This window comes from Tursiops truncatus, chromosome 10 (genome assembly GCF_011762595.2).
Source record: "Tursiops truncatus isolate mTurTru1 chromosome 10, mTurTru1.mat.Y, whole genome shotgun sequence".
Taxonomy (NCBI): domain Eukaryota; kingdom Metazoa; phylum Chordata; class Mammalia; order Artiodactyla; family Delphinidae; genus Tursiops; species Tursiops truncatus.
In genome coordinates, this window is record NC_047043.1 from 102,564,945 (window position 1) to 102,580,695 (window position 15,751).

General features: G+C 54.3%; 1 protein-coding gene across 4 annotated transcripts in view; it reads right to left on the reverse strand.

The window, feature by feature from the left end:
• SLC41A3 (solute carrier family 41 member 3) overlaps positions 1-6,360 on the reverse strand; it is a 65,981-nt gene extending 59,621 nt beyond the window's left edge. The window contains exon 1 of one of the 4 annotated variants that reach the window (XM_033865599.2): positions 5,897-6,082. The gene's annotated coding sequence lies outside the window, so the exon portion shown is untranslated. Of the gene's footprint in view, positions 1-5,896; positions 6,097-6,248 lie in introns of those variants that run through there. The other 3 variants (XM_033865597.2, XM_033865598.2, XM_033865596.2) reach the window with 3 other exon arrangements.
• Between the last annotated feature and the right edge of the window lie 9,391 nt (positions 6,361-15,751).

The following is a 15,751-nucleotide window of genomic DNA, read 5'->3' on the forward strand; positions in this document are numbered from 1 at the left end:
CCTTTAGCTGACCAAGAAAAAAAGAGAAAAGACTCAAATACTTAAGAGGGGACATTACTTCCAAACTTATAAATTTGAAAATAATTATGAGGGAATACTATGAACGACTGTATGCCAACAAATTAGAAAACCTAGATGAAATGGACAAATTCCTAGCAACGCCCAAACTAACTCAAGAAAAAAAAATTCTTTTTAACTAAAAGACCTATAACGAGACTGAATTAGTAATAAAAATATTCTTATAAAGTCCAAGGTCAGACGACTTCAGTAGGGAATATAAAGCATGCAGGTTGGAAGGAAGAAGTAAAACTACCTCCATTTAGAGATGGCATGATCTTGTACATAGAAAATCCTAAAGGACACATACACACACACACACACACACACACACAACTATTACAGCTAATCAACAAGTACAGCAAGGTTGTAGGATACAAAATTGACACAAAAAAGTTAAGTTTTATTTCTATACACTAGCAATGAACAATCCAAAAATTAAGAAAACAGTGGTACCTGCAATAATATCAAAAAGCATAAAATACTTAAGAACACATTTCACAAAAGGAGTTTAAAACTTTTACCTTGAAAACTGCAAAACATTGTTGAAAGAAAGTTTTACAAAGCTAACAAATGGAAAGATATTCCATGTTGTTCATGTGTTGGAAGAGTGAACACTGTTAAGATGGCGGCACTCTTCAAACTGATGTACAGATTCAATGCAATCCCTGTCCAAATTCCAGTGGCCTACTTTGGAGAAAATGACATGATGATCCTGAAATTCATATGGAAATGCAAGGGACCCAGAATCCTCAACAAACTTGGAAGAAAGAACAAAGTTGGAGAACACGCACTTTAGCATTTCGAAACTTAACTATGAAGCTAGAGTAATCAAGACCATGTAGTCCTGGGGTAAGACTAGAAATACAGATCAATGAAACAGAATTGGGAGTCCGTAGACAAACCCGTGCATCTACAGTCAATTGATTTTCAACAAGGATGCCCACACTATTGAAGGTGGAAAGAACAGTCCTTTCAACAAATGGTGCTGAGACGACAGGACATCCACATGCACAGGAACGAATTTGGTTCCTTACCTCAAATCACATACAAAAACTAACTCAGAACAGGTCAGAGACCTAACCTAAGAGCTAAAACTATAAAACACATAGAAAAAAACATAGGTGAAAACACAGTGACCTTGGATTAGGCTTCAGTTCCTTAGATGTGACATCTAAAGTATAGGCAACCAAAGAAAAATTAGGTAAAAGTGACTTCATCAAAATTTCAAAGTTTTATATTTCAGAGAACACTATCAAGAAAGTAAAAAGACAACCCGCAAAATGAGAGAGGATATGTGCCAATCATATATCTGATTAGGATCTAGTTTCCAGCATATAAAAAGAACACTTACAACTCAACAATTAACCCAATTTAAACATTGGCAAGGGAGTTGAATGGACGTTTCTCCAAAGAAGATACACAATGGCCAATAAGCAAGCACATTAAAAGATGCTCAACGTTAGTCGTTTGGAAAATGCAAATCAAAACCACATTAAGATACCACTTAGCATAATGTTTTCAAGGTTCTTCCATGTGGTTGCACGAATCAGTACTGCACTCCTCTTTACAGCTAAGTAACATTCCATCATGTGGCTGGACCACATATTCTTTATCCTCTCCTCCAGGTGATGGACTTCTGGGCTGTTTCTACTTTGGGCTGTTAGGAATAATGCTGCTCTGAACATTCTTATGCAAGTCTCTGTGGACATGGGTTTTCTGTTCTACGGAACTGTACATTTTAAAGGGTGAATTTTGGGTATGTGATTTATATCTCAATAAAAAGTATGAATCATTTGTGGAATAAGGGCAAGAAACAGAACACTCCCAGCCTCCGCAGACTCTCTGAAATAACCACTCCCCGCCAGAATAGTGCTAACTCGAGACACGATCACACCTCAGCTTGTTCTATTTCTCCTTCACTTTTACCAACTATGACTACAGCGCTAAACAACAGATGGTCCTCTCCCTTTACTCTTTTTTTTGGGTGGGGGCGGGGGCTGCACCACGCATGGCTTGTGGGATCTTAATTCCCCGACCAGGTATTGATCCCACGCCCTCAGCAGTGAATTCCTGACAGTCACCTCTCTTACCCACGACTTGTTACCTGAGGTCAACCATGGTCCAAAAGTAATGGAAAATTCCAGAAATAAGTTCTAAATTGCGTGCTGTTCTAAGCAGTGGGACGAAAGAGCGCACTGTTCAGCTCTGTTCCGCTGGGCACGTGGATCATCTCTTTGTCTGGCATATCCACCCGCTGGCCACTCACTTAGCAGCTTTGTAGGTTACCAGATCCACTGCCATGGTATTACAGCACTTGTGTTCAAGTCACCCTTATTTTACTTAATAACGGCCCCCAAGCACAAGCGTAGTCATGCTGTGCCTAATTTATACATTAAACTTCATCACAGGTATGTATGTACAGGGAGAAGCAGAGTAGATGCAGGGTTCAGCACAACCGTGGTTTCAGGCATCCACAGGGGGTCTTGGGACGTATCCCCCATGGGTAAGGGGGGGATCCCACAGTAGTGTTTTGCTCACTTTGCAATTTAGATCAGTAAGATCACACTCCATTTATTCTTTTCATGTCTTGTTTCTTTCACTGGACATTATACTTCCGAGATTCAGCCACACTGCTGAATCTGTTTCATTTTATTGTTACTGTTATTGTTACTGTTAGAAAGCAACCGCATGAATATACCACAATCCATTCACCTGTTCTACGCTTGAGGGACCATCCAACTTACTTTCCTTTCCAAAATAAAAACTTGATTGCTTTTATTACACAAGTAACGTGTTCATGAGAAATAAGATTTACACTATACAAAAAGGTATAAGTAAGTTTAATTCCTCAACGTTACTGCTCCAAGATCACTAATGCTAAGTCTAGTGTATATCCTTCCAATGCACACATACACATATATATATACACAGCGTACACATACATATATCCTTCAAATGTACACACACATACACACAGTGTACACATACACATATCCTTCTAATGTACACACAGTGTACACATACACATATATATACGCCATGTACACAAACACATATATATACACCATGTACACATATATATACACAACGTACACATACGCATATCCTTCCAATGTACACATACACATATACACAATGTACACATACACATATACACAATGTACACATATATATACACCCAATGTACACATATATATATACACAATGTACACAAACACATATACACAATGTACACATATATATACACCCAATGTACACATATATATACACCCAATGTACACATATATATATACACAATGTACACAAACACATATACACAATGTACACATATATATACACCCAATGTACACATATATATACACCCAATGTACACATATATATACACAATGTACACAAACACATATACACAATGTACACATATACACAATGTACACATATATATACACCCAATGTACACATATATATACACCCAATGTACACATATATATACACAATGTACACAAACACATATACACAATGTACACATACACACACACTCTCACACTCATACTGTATTTTTTTTTAATCAGTGCTCTAGATCCGGGGTGTTTTTAAATATGAAATGTATACACCTTTCCACCTCTCTCTTCAGTAGAGACGCCTTTATGCCTTCTCCTGTCATCCTCGATAGCTGACCCCAGACGGTTTCAGGTGAGGAATGAGGTGGTGGGCTTACTGCACCCAGCTGCTGGTAAACTTTTTTCCCAGAGGATTTCTAGCTTCAGGAAGAGCAGGGGCACGTAGCTACCTGTTTAACACGCAGCCCCTCCCCAGGGGCAGCAGAGGAGGTGCTGGGCAGAAGAGGGGTGCGCTGGGCACAATGCATGGAGGCACAGGGGAGCCCCTCGTCTCCAGCCTGCAGAACTGCGGCCGGGGCAAGCTCTGCTTGGCTCAAAGAGGCAGCAAACCACTTAAGCCTGGGAGTTACTCATTCCCACCTGCCCTGCACCTCCTGCCAAGCAGCCCAGGGCCGCCCGCTGGTCGGCCCACCCGCAGGGGCTGCCCTCACTGGGGACCCAAGCCCTGGTCCTTCATGGGGGCTGGAACCCGCTTCCACCCCGCCGTGGGCTTCTGGCCCTCCACCTCTAAGCCCGACCCCTTCCTTTAAACTCCTGCCACACTCTTGGCGATGCTGGGGATCTGAGCCAGGATGCCCCGTCGGGCCGTGGCGCAGAGGCGGTAGCGGAGGGGGAGGGGGGTCCAGGCCTGCCCCACGGAGCAGCGCCCGTGCTCAAAGCCGCCGACGGGATCTCGGGTCCCCACTCTGCATTCCTCGTGGAACCCACAGGAGGGAGGACGCGGGGCACAACAGGGTTACGGGCCCAGGGCTTCAGGGCCGTGTCCCTCATCTCTTCAAAAGTAACGACCCCACTCCCATGACTCGGGGGGCGATTCTTTACCTCCTTAATCTTCACCAGGCCCCAGGATGGCCCGCCCAGTACTGCCCCGCCGACCCCGCCCACGGCGGACAGGGCCAGAGGCGGCCCCCTGCCCCAGGCCCAGCTCAGCTGCTCAAGGACGCCACCTGCAAGGTGTCCTCACTCAGTTTCCCCCCTCAACCTCTGCAGGGTCGTCTGCTGGGAAAGGAGCCTGCTCTAGGATGTGCCTCAAAAACAAGCTCCCCTGACCTCAAGTCACCCGCTAGCTCTCAGCCCACTCCACCCAGCCCCCACGCCTCACCCCCCACGCGCCTCATCCCCCCACGCGCCTCACCCCCCACACGCGCCTCACCCCCCACACGCGCCTCACCCCCCCACGCGCCTCACCCCCACACGCGCCTCGCCCCCCCCACGCGCCTCACCCCACACGCGCCTCACCCCCACACGCGCCTCATCCCCCCACGCGCCTCACCCCACACGCGCCTCACCCCCACACGCGCCTCACCCCCCACACGCGCCTCACCCCCCACACGCCTCACCCCCCACACGCGCCTCACCCCACACGCGCCTCAGCCCCACACGCGCCTCACCCCACACGCCTCACCCCCACACGCGCCTCACCCCCACACGCGCCTCATCCCCCCACGCGCCTCACCCCACACGCGCCTCACCCCCACACGCGCCTCACCCCCACACGCGCCTCACCCCCACACGCGCCTCACCCCCCACACGCGCCTCACCCCCCACACGCCTCACCCCCCACACGCGCCTCACCCCACACGCGCCTCAGCCCCACACGCGCCTCGCCCCACACGCGCCTCACCCCCCACACGCGCCTCGCCCCACGCGCGCCTCGCCCCACGCGCGCCTCACCCCACACGCGCCTCACCCCCCACGCGCCTCACCCCCACACGCGCCTCGCCCCCCACACGCGCCTCGCCCCACACACGCGCCTCACCCCCCACACGCGCCTCGCCCCACACGCGCCTCACCCCCCACACGCGCCTCGCCCCACGCGCGCCTCGCCCCACACGCGCCTCACCCCCCACACGCGCCTCGCCCCACGCGCCTCGCCCCACGCGCGCCTCGCCCCACACGCGCCTCACCCCCACACGCGCCTCGCCCCACGCGCGCCTCGCCCCACGCGCGCCTCGCCCCACACGCGCCTCGCCCCACACACGCGCCTCGCCCCACACACGCGCCTCACCCCACACGCGCCTCACCCCACACGCGCCTCACCCCACACAGCTCCTCCCCTCCTATACGTGCATCCTTGGAAAAGTTAAACTTCTGTGCCTCCTTAGGGTGGTGAAGACACGGGACTAATGCATCTGCATCACAGGACTCGTGGCCTGTCCCCACCCCCAGCACAAACCCTCAGCGGCGCTGCCGTTTTAACTCCCCCGCAGCAGAATCACCTGGAAGGGCCGTTAACGGCAGCCGCGCTGGACCCACCTGGTCCTTTCCCGTCACCGGGGGGTGGGGAGCGGGGCGTCGGCGCCGACGCCGGGTGCTGTGGGCGCGGGCCCCACAGCTACCTGAGCTCCGGGCCGAGGGGTGTCCCCATCCCGCTCTCCAGGCCCCGGCCGCGCGGACCGCCCCTTGCTCCCCCAGTCCTGCCTCTTCCGCGTACGTTCTGCTCCACCCGGCTCCCGGCCCTCGGAGCCCCGGGCCGCCCCCTCCGCGTACCCGGCTCCCGGCCCTCGGAGCCCCGGGCCGCCCCCTCCGCGCACCCCGCCCCGGGCTCATCGGGCGCAGAGCTGCACTCACCGGATAGCCCCGGGCGGCGGCGAGAAGCGACTCCGCTGGAAGAGCAGCGAGGCCCCTGGGGCCACGGAGGAGGCGGGACTGCGGCCTTCTCCCAAACCCCGCCCTAAAACCCGGAGTCCCCGCCCAGCCCCCGGAGTCCCGCCCAGCCCCGGAGTCCCCGCCCCCGGGCCCGGAGTCCCCGCCCCCGAGCCCAGAGTCCCCGCCCCCAAACCCCGAGCCGCGCTCCCCGGCCCCCTCCGCCCGGCCGCGCGGACCGGGACTCTGGGCGGGGTCTCGGGGACGGGACAGGCCCTGGGGCGGGGCTGGGGGGGGACCGGCGGGGGAAGGGACGGTTGGGCCGCGCAGATCGCCTTTCCCCCTTCCCGGGCTGCAGGGCGGGCTCCCCAGGATTCTGGCGGCTGCAGGGCCGCGAGTAGGCCCGGAGGAGGGGCGTGAGGGCCCGTCTTCCCCCGTCGGTGTCGTTCCGGAAACGCTCGGGCGGCCCGGGGCAGTAAAATGGCCCCACGCCCCTCGGGCCGGCCGCGGGCATGCGCTGCATCGTGACTTTTTTTTTTTTCATCTAAATCCTGGGCCTCGCACACACCTTTTTTTCTCCCGCAGTAATTTTAAAGCATCCGGCAGACATATTTCACCTGTAAATACTTGAATCTTTATCTAATCGATAAGGCCTGTTTTCTGAAACATTTCCATAATACCAGCATCACACCTGACAAAGTTAATAATACCCAGCGGTTCAGCTTTCCTCGATGCACTCCAAACTATCTTTTGACCGTTGCCCTGCTCTAGCCAAGGTGGGAGGAGGGATGAGATTTTGGAGGGAGTCTCAGGCAAAGCTCACCTGCAGGGTTTGCTAGGAGCCTGCTCAGGGTCACAGCCAGAATGTGGTCCCACGGAGGGAAGTCCCAGGCAGGGGAGGGGCCATCTAGTGCAGATGGAGGCCAGATATTTAGCAAGACTCAGTAAATACTGCACTATATTATTTCAACAAAAGACAACTTTGCGTGTGAAACACAGAGTTCTCCAGTCACAGACACACGTGCACTCTGTTTTTCAGGACATGTGGACTTCTTGATCCATGTCTGGTTTTGGAGCTCCCCAGGCGCCTGGACTTCAGAGGGCCAGCCATCCTTTGGCCCCTCCTGCCCTCCCCATGAAACAGGGTTCATGTCACCTGTAGCCAGAAGTCCCGCTCTCAACTTTGTAGACCTGCTCCAGCTACCTGGGACCCAGGAATTCCCACTGGCTCCAAGCCCCTTCCGCTGATGTGCCCAGATCAGCAATCCAAAGAAGAAACGGGTCCAGGAACACGGGCTTTCCCTTCCCACAGGGCCACTGGGAAGTCCAGTGGCCTCCCAAGTTGCTATGGAGGTACATTTGTCAAGGCCAGAAATTAGAATGACCCCCTTTTACAACTTGTTTGTTTTATTTGCAATTCCTATGAATGCAAATATGCCTTGTGGACCCCCATTTGTACTCTTGCCCTGGGTTCTGTAAATTTTGTGGCTGTCTTGGTTCAGTATAATTACGGGCACAAGAAACATTTCATTTTATTCTTAGCTTTACTACAAGAAAAATAAACCAGCAAAAGCATAATGATAAATGGCAACTTACAGTTGACCTCCGTAGTAGAGAAAGCACGAGAGAATGTAGCCCTCTTGCAAAGGGGCAGACGCAGCCAAGCTCCAAAGGATGGCTGCCATGCCAGGACGTGGGGCCCGTTCTCTGGGGCCTCGGCAGGTGGCAGGCAGCGTGCACCAGTTCCGCAAGCTGGCTCGTGCCCAGTTTGCCCCTTCGCTTCCCCTCTCATTGGTGTTTACAGGTGCCCAGAGCGCTGGGTGTCCAGAGCCCTGGCCAGATTCCAAGCAGTGAGTAGCTTTTGCGAAGAGCTACTCTGCCCAAACTGTAGTTTTTGGATGGAAATGTAAGAAATGCAGACACAAAAGACGTTTGCAAATGATACAGTTCCATACAGTGTTAGGGGATATTATGGGCTCAGCTGTGGCTTCAAAATTCACATCCTGAAGCCCTAACCTCCAGCGTGCCTGTATTTGGAAATGGGGCCTATAAGGAGGCAATAAAGGTTAACTAAGGTCATGGAGGGGGGCCTGGCTAGGACTGGTGTCCTAACGAAGAGCTGCGGCCCTGTGATGACCCAGCGAGCAGGTGGCCGTCTACAAGCCGGGAAGAAGAGCCTCGCCAGAAACCAACCCTGCAGGCACCTTGAACTGGGAACTTCCAGCCTCCAGGACCGTGAGAAGATAAACTTCTGTGGTTTAAGCTGTTCAGTCCCTGGCGTTCTGCTATAGCACCCTAATCTGACTAAGGCAGGGGTTAATACTTCACAGCAAGCTGACTTTAGGGAAGCTATGGACCTCAGCTTTCTCATCTGTAACGTGGGGATAGTATTAGTGCTGCCTCACAGGTCGGAGGACGACAGGAGGGTCCTTGTGAAGCCCTCAGCACACGAACGGGGAGCCCAGTAGGTGTTTGCTGCTACTGAGTTTATTGTTACCATTAAAGTTCTGACGGATGAGTCCAGGCACCCGGATGGCCCACTGGGGGATGTTTGGGGCACAAGGAAGGCCTGACCCTGCCTGCACCTTTCCTCATGTCTGTCCCAGATTCCTGCTGTCACTCTGCCACCACGGCATCCACCCTTGTTCCCAGCCAGTCCTTGTCTTCCCCAAATGGCCTTCAGTTTGGTGGCAGCAGCCCTGGCGCCACCCCCTTCCCTCCTGCCCTCCATGCCCACCCAGTGTCAGGGCCGGTGGGCAGACCTGCTGGGCGGGGGCCCTTGTGACGGGCTGGCCAAGCCCTGCCCTCCCGCGCAGACTGACCCCGCAAAGTGACGGGAGTTTAGGGCCCTCGGCCTCTTCCCACAATGAGCCCACCTGCCCTGCAGTGCCGCTCAGCTGTGCCTTCATCGCCCCCGGCCTCCTGCCCACCCCGTCCCACACAGGCTCCCTCTGCACGGCCTCCTTCGGCCTCTGCTTGGGAACTGTCGCCCCCGGGGGGTGTCAGGCACGGGTCCTCAACCTCCTTCCTGTGATCTCCCGACGCCTCTTAGCCACGTCACTGTGCTATACTAGGGAGGGTACTTTTGCCTCTCACACCCCAAATTCCTCAGGGGACTGTTGGTTCGTCCTTGGATTCCCGCCGGGAAGAGACCTGGAGATGAGCTTGTCTGGGAGGTGGTCCCAGGAAACCCGCTGGGAGAGTCGGGGGGTGGGGGGACTGGGAGGCAGCCGGGGCGCCTGGAGCTCAGTCCGTGGAGATCCCACCCCAAGGCCCTGCCAACTCCTATCCCACCAGGCCTCAAGTGAGGGCTGCTTCCAGGACAACGGAGCCCTGGACCTTCAGGCCAGGTGGGCAGGTGGCTCACGAGGGCAGAGAGACGTCCCAGGAGTCCCTGCAGGTCCCACAGCCAGGCTGCAGGACATAAGATATCCAGGCACGCGCTCTGGGCCCCTGTGCTTTCTGTGTGGCCCGCGGACCCCCTTTCTCGGATGAGGAAACTCCCAAAGGTCAAGGCCACGCCTCGAGAGGCAGAGCCGGGCTTCAGACTCTGTTCTAAGGCCAGTCTCTCCATTCCATCCGTCTGTCTCTTTCAAACAGATGACAGTGAGTGGATGAAGGGCCGCACTCTGATTAACCCAGGGCTCCAGGTAAGAGTTCACCGCTCTACGATGGTCTGGTGTTTGGTACTAAAGTCAGGGAGGAAGAAACGGGCCTGCCCTCCAGGGTGCCCAGCAGGGCTGGGTCAGGGGCGTGGGACCTCTCGCCCTGCTGGACGGCCTCCCCACGGCAGGCAGCCTGGGGGTCTTCTCCACCCTACACTGCCGAGGCCCGAGCAGGCGGCAGCGGGACTCACCTGCCTGAAATGCGGGCACTCGGGTGCACCTTGGAGAAGTTGCTGGTTCTCCCTTCAGGTGGGGCATCAGGAGCGATGGTCCAGCTCCCAGGACCCGGCTGGGCGGGGCCGCCGGAGGGAGCAGCCACGGAGAAGGCGCCTCGGGGCCCCGGAACTGCAGGGCGCGAAGTGACGGAGCCACGGCTAAAAACAGTCCTGCACTTTGAAGAGATCTGGGGTCAGCGAGAGTCTGTCCCTGACCCGTGAGATGCGGATGTCCCCTCCCCAGCGTCTCCCAAAGGCCGTGCCCTGACTTGGAGTCTGGCCCATAAGAAAGACGTATTTGGTCTTTGCCCACCGTTCCTGGCACGGAGCTCCCAAAACCCTTGGAATTTCCTCTGCTGAGAGGGATGAAGGTGTCTTTCCTTCTGCTGATGAGCTGACTCTGGGAAACCACCCAAGGATGGGGCTGGATGCCAGTGGAGCCGCCGTGTGATCAGAGGCCTGGAACGTGGGTCCCAGCCCCTGACCTTCCGGGAGGGCAGGGGGGCTGGAGGCAGAATCAGTCACCAGTGGCCGTGATGTAGTCAATCACGGCCGCGTAAGGAACCCTCCACAGAAACCCCGAAGGAGCGGGTTCAGAGAGCGCCCAGGCTGGGAAGGCGTGGAGGCTGGGGGGGGGGGGGTGCGGGGAGGGGCGTGGAAGCTCGGGGGCCTTCCCCCACCCTCCCCAGAGCGTCTCTTCCATCTGGCTGCCCCTGAGCCACGCCTCTTATCAGAAGCCTATGATCTAGTAAGTCAAGTGTTCCTCTGAGTTCTCTGAGCTGCTCTAGCAAGTTAATCCAACCTGAGGAGGGGGCCGTGGGGTCAGAAGCACACGTGACAACCTGGCTTCAACTGGCATCTGAAGTCGGGGGGCGGGCAGACTTGCGGGACTGAGCCCATAACCTGGGGGATCTGATGCCCTCACAGCTCTAAACTGTTGTGTACTGTGTAGAGACTAGGCACAGATTTACAGGCGAAGAGTGTGCATCTTCTTCCTTCTGGCGGTGAGCGACAGCTCAGCTCCGTGAGTCGCCTCACTTGCCATTAACATTAAAGTCTCTGCTGGGAGAGTTTCAGTTTTGCAAGATGAACAAGTTCTGAAGGTGATGCTGGCGACGGTTGCCTGGCAACATGAGCATACTTAACGCCACTGACCTGTACGCTTGAAAGGGGTTAAGACGGTTACGTTTTATGTTAGGTGTACTCTACCACAATTTTATAATTTTGGAGCCTTTCGTAAACGCACAGGCCCTGATCAGGCCCCACCCGCGTTGCAGTTGAGCCCCCTGGTTCTACCGCGAGAGCAATCTGATTTCAGGTTAGTTGCCGGAGCCTGAGCGAAGCCCAGCTCTCCCACCTCTATGTACCGAAGCACATAATATTTTCTTTAAAATCCCTTTCTTTTATTTCTCATCTGTATTACAGTGAGGGCAATATATTAATTTATTTAGATTACATGTACAGGTGGGTAATGTGACCTGCAAATCATCAGAGGATATAGAAAGGGTGATATAAAAATATGTGTAAGATAAAATGAAGATATTGGGATGGGCAGCATCGAGAATACTGACTTAACTATTTCCCTAGGGGTTGACACTTCGGATGCTCCCAAAACGCATAGCTTTACTACAGCCTCCTAGTCTAGCCCTTCCTTCCCTGCCTGAGTCCTCTAGTCTAACCTGCACTGAATTTCACTTCTTAAAGCTGTCCATATCAGTTAGCTTCTGCTGCACGAGAAACCACCCTGCCGCTGCAAGGCTGGAAGCAGCAGTCACATTCATCCCACGATTCAGTGGTCAGTGCTGGGGCTGGTCTCCTCGGGTCCTCACCCGCGAGTCTGCGGTCAGTTCCCGGCCCCTTCGGTGGCTGTGCTCTGGGGCCCAGCGACACTGGGCCCATGTCTCTCACCCTCCGCGAGACTGGTTCAAGCGCGGAAGCTGTGTGTGTTCTTGAGGCTGAGGCTTGGACCAGGCACCGCCTCCCATCTGCCACACCCTACTGGTCAAAGCGCGCCACGAGACCCGCCCAGTTCAAGGGGTGGAGAAGCAACCCCGTTACTTGGTGGAAGCAGCTCCCAAAATCGTGGCCGTTTTTAGGCCTCGCCACGTGGGTCCCACCTCATTCCCTCTCCCTGCAGGTCTTTGCTCAAATCCCCCTTTATCAGAAGGGCCTTCCTGAGCGCCCCGTATAACGTAGCAGCGCACCACCCACTCTCCCCCCAGACAGCACTCCCCATGCTTCACTGCTGTGGTTTTCTCCACGGACTTATCACCAGATCACATCTACTATATGAAATAGAAAGCAGACGCCTGGCCACTCCACGTGTCCCCTCCGTGTCCCCTTGAGTACAGAACCACCTCGTCTCTGGAACCATGTCCTCTGGAGGGAAGGAGGGGAAGGAGCTTACACAGCATTCCCGCCTCACCGCCCCCCACCCCCAGACCCATGGGGCCTCCTCCCTTCGAATCCTCTTTCCTTTATTATGTGGAGCAATCCTGTGACCACGTTTTGATCCTGAACATCCCCACCAGCCCCAATTTCACCACAGCGGAGATTTTTTCCTGAATAAATGCAAGGCTTGGCCTCCGGTGAGTTCCAGCTCTTCAAGTCCGATCCGCGGAGAGCCGAGAACGGCAGCGTGAGCAGCGGGCAACGCCAGCCCCGCTCCCACCGAGCCCTACGGCTGGAGCAGGGGTGCCCACACCCCAGCTGCCCTGCAGGGGCCGTAGTGGCTGTGGTTGGACGTGTCCTCAGCTCACCTTGCGGAAGGTCCTGAGAACAACTGTCCGAAGCCTACTGCTGTCGGTGAAAAATTAATCAATGGTCAATCTGGGAAAGAAACAGAAGATTTAATTCGAGCCAACCTGAGGCTTACAACGCGGGAGACGGTCTCTCCGAAAACTCTGAGGGCTGTCCTGAAGAGGTGCGGGGGGAGGCCAGCATGTGTGATTCTGACGAAGGGCTACGTGCGGCCAAGCACACGGCTTGGTAGGAGGTCACTGCTATCCACGAGGGACAGATACCTTAATGGTTTTAGTGCTTTTCTAAGTGTGGGAAGAGGTGAGAATCCAGGTTCATAAAAATATTCTCCTGGAAGTATCGAACTCTCTGAGGGTCCGTTCTGCCAGTTTTCCCCGAGCCAAAGTGCCTCACCCTGAATTCCTTTCAGCGTGTCCTGGAAGTCAGCGACTGTGGTGGTTGATGACTTCATTCTTGTGGGACTGGGTGGTGGGCAACATTCTTTAGGTCACAACCCCCTCCTTTTTGTCTTAATTTTGACCAAGGTTTTGTCTTGGGGCATTTCATGACCAATGTACCCCATGGCACTAGGAATGCTCATTCCCAGGTCAGGCGAGGATTCCCTCGATAGGCCACTCAATGTGCTGTTACTGGACTAGGCCCTGTTAACAGTAGCCCAAAGCCTCTGGGCCGCCTGTCCTACTAGTCTGTTATGGTCCAGGAAACGATTCCCTCTTGTAGCTTCTTCCCACATCTAGAGTTACGCTGTTATAATCACTGATCTTCCAGAACTATGAATTTGACAATTGTTTTAGGTCACCTAGTCGTCGTCATTTTTATCGGGTTTGGTAATGCAAGAAACAATAACCTTGTAAAATAGGCAGCATACAAGTAATACAGCTAGTGACATGAATACGGTCATAAGTAAGTATTTGAGTTAAGAACTTCTTTTAGGTGCAGCCCAGTATCTCCCCAGGTCGTCTGACCAGTCTGTTCTGCACCAATCACTACCTTAAGGGAAATGATATAGTGGCCTTGCCCATGAAGTCCACCAAAGATGTCTGCACGTACAAGGTGAGTGGTGGGTCATCGTGACCTCTTAGAGGATAAGGAAAGGAACGTTACCTTCTAAGGAGTTCCATGGCTGTCGCCAGAAGGAGGAACGTGGATTTCTGTGGCTGGGCAGATATTTCTGCCATTGGGGAGGTCAGGTTACACCCAACGCAGACGCCCATGCACACTAGTGGGGAGGGAGGAGGCCAAGGGCAGAGAAGAAGTTTAATTTTTTCTTGTCTTGCCTTAAAATACGAATTTAATTTCATCACCACCCTGTGTAAAATCATGTAAGACAGCGGTCATCACATTGTAAAATGTGTTTTAGGAGGACTCGTGAGATGAATTCCATTCTCTTCTCCAGAAACACAAGCTTGTTTCTGTCGCACAGACCCCGCGAATTAGGCCACTGATCAGGTTTCCTCGCACTCTCGGCAGCTGGAAAGCCCTGACTAAACTGCGCTCCAGCTTTAGAAGCGGATAGGGTTTCCCTGCAGGCAGTGTGGGCGCCACCGCGTTCCTGCTCACCTTCCTAGCGCCCTTCTCTGCCCTGATTCACCCACGCATATGTTAATTGTATTATTTTTCTAAGCTGCCTTGAACTCCTCTGTCAACTCGGTGAGGACAAATGCATTTAAACATTATAAAAAGGGAGGGGCAAGTTCACCGTCTCCATGTAAAGGGCTGCTGGCGGGTCCCCTCTGAGCGCTACTAGAAAATACATGTTTTCTCCGCCCCAGCTCCTGGCACAGAGCCCCTGAACCCTTGTAATTTCCTAAATGATAAGAACACTGGGAACATCTTTTGTTCACTGAGGCGACTCTCGGGGGCTCCTGGTGGGGTTGGTCACCAGAAAGATGAGGCCAGGATGAGAAGCTTCTGATTCTCAGCTCCTCTCCCGCCCCCCACCATCCTCCAGAGAGGGGAGAGGGGCCGTGAATGGAGTTAATGATGGATCACGCTTACACGAAGGCGGCACAAAATACCCCAACAGGACAGGGTCCAGGGGCTGAGCACAGCCACACCGGGAGGGTGGCACCCCCAAGTCCATGGGACAGAAGCTCCCGTGCTCAGACCCTCCCAGGCCTCGCCCTACGTACTCCGCCGTTCATCTGTTTCCTTTATCACGTCCTTTAATGAACTGATACATGTAGGTGTTTCCCTGAGTTCCGTGAGCTGCTCTAGCAAATGGACTGAACCCAAGGAGGGGGTCGTGGGAGCCTCTGCTGTGTAGCCACGTCAGACAGAAGTTAGAGGTAACCTGGGGGCCCTGCTTGGGATGGGCACCCGGGGAGCAGTGTTGTGGGGCTGAGCCCTCAATCTGTGGGGTCTGACACCAGCTCTGGGCAGCAGTGGCAGAATTTGGTTAAATTGCAGGACACTCAGCTGGTGTCACGGGACCAGCCCCCCGACATCTAGTGACCAGAAGTGACCTGTTCTGTGTGGAAGTGAAGGAGCCTCACTGGAGAGACAGACCCAGGCGGGAGAACTGGGTGCTTTTCTTATACACTTGCCTGTGGCTTCTGAAGGATTCCTGAATCCCTTCTGGAGACAGGATTCAGGACAAAGCCAGGCGCTGCCTCGCACCTGAACCAGAATTCTCAAGTGCAGCTTAGTCGCCCGGCCAGCCAAGCCCTGGGCCACGGGGAGGAAGGTGTTTCCTAGCTCGACCTGGGCGAGGACGGGCTGTGCTCCAGGCCCTGCCTGCTCTTCTGCCTGCGGGGCTGTTTTCAGGGAATCCAGGCCGACCCCTGGGGACCCTGCAGGCTCCCACCTAGCAAGGGGGCAGGAGAGCAGCCGCTGAGGGCCAAGCCGG